Raw genomic sequence first — 1,458 nt, forward strand, 5'->3', positions numbered from 1 at the left:
CAGTTTTAAGTAATGTCTTGATCATACAGTAGATGTTTGTTTTTTTTTCCGTCGGGTTTCATCAGACATAAAATATACTTCAGTTTTGAATTGTATACACGCCAATATGGCCGAAACTGTGCACTGTGAAGATAAGGCAACACCAATTGTTACGAAATACCTGATATGGCTTATTTAGACAACCATAAATTCTAGTATTTGACGTGTTTCGCGCGCCATAGTTTGTTGAAAGCATACGTTTCCTTTGCATCGCGTGATGCCTTCATTGCTTGCGCGGCACGTGCGTAATATATGTTAACGCGCGCGACTTTATATATTACTTAGGAATCTTGACTGACACAGCAATTAGAGGGAAGCTCTTTATGTATATAGCTGTCGGGGCGGAATCGCCAATATGCCAACGAGTTGGGTGAGTTATATTTTTAATCAAAGTTCATTTTAGTCAATGTTCAGTTTCGCAAAACACGTTCAATGTTGTATTATACGTTTGCGTTGTTTTATCGTACTTGTAGCTTAATTCATCAAGAGTGTATGGCTTGTGTAATTTGGTAGCGAGAGATGGTACGATTCGGATTATTAACAGGGATTTTAACATATATGCAATACTCCTGTTGGTAGGTCATCTTGTCGTTATTATTATAACTAATATTGAAGACGTATTATGTATTAAGAGTTTTAGTACATCATATTTCTATTTGTATGCCATTCGTACGTCATAGTCGTACATAAGGAACATTTCAGGTGTGTTAGTATTAATCCATTTGAAATGCTCAGCTATTTTAATCTAGATACACACAAAGCAGACTATTTGGAAAGTGTTTCGTTTCATATTCAGGCAACTGGTTGTGGATAACTAGGTGAGGATTACTAGTTGTGGATAACTAGGTATGAGTATCTAGGTGTGGATAACTGTGCGGACTGACTAGGTGTAGCCAGAGGCCGTAGCCAACGTACATGTGCATGAGAAGTCTGGATGGTTGAAGTGACCGAGCCGGGGAGCGGGTCAAAGGTCATATGAAATGCCAAGTAAACATTGGACATATAAGAGGAATTTCTTTATAGTGTTTGACTATAAGAATGCAAGGTAGTGTCATCTAAGACAATTTGATAATTACTGAATATTTCAAATAAGCATATCTGTTCTTCATAGTTTTCCACTGGATCAATATTATGAACCTTTGTATTTATTTGATGTGATATTACTTCATCATTAGTGTGAGTGAATAATACATCTTTTTATAGTCACTTGCATACGTGTTTGTTATTTCTTAAATACAGATTCCGTCTCAAAGGGTGTTAGCTCGATTACGTTACACCAATCGCAGTGCATATGAATCTGGACAGTAGCATTAAACTTCTAAAAACAGTAAACCTAATTTGTTCAATAGTGATGATGTCATAAACAGGTAAGTTTAGGGTTTATTGTTTTTCTCATGCGATACTATTCCCAAATTCTGA

At 36.3% G+C, this 1,458-nt stretch overlaps 1 long non-coding RNA gene across 1 annotated transcript; it reads left to right on the top strand.

Annotated features, from left to right (window-relative positions):
* The first annotated feature begins 339 nt into the window (after positions 1-339).
* On the top strand, positions 340-1,249 carry LOC149779994 (uncharacterized). Its single transcript, XR_016414868.1, has 2 exons — positions 340-409; positions 836-1,249. It is a non-coding gene; the product is annotated as an uncharacterized LOC149779994 (long non-coding RNA).
* The last annotated feature ends 209 nt before the right edge of the window (positions 1,250-1,458 follow it).

Source organism: Sinohyriopsis cumingii, chromosome 16 (genome assembly GCF_028554795.1).
Source record: "Sinohyriopsis cumingii isolate HCF-2022 chromosome 16, ASM2855479v2, whole genome shotgun sequence".
In the NCBI taxonomy this organism is placed as follows: Eukaryota; Metazoa; Mollusca; class Bivalvia; order Unionida; family Unionidae; genus Sinohyriopsis; species Sinohyriopsis cumingii.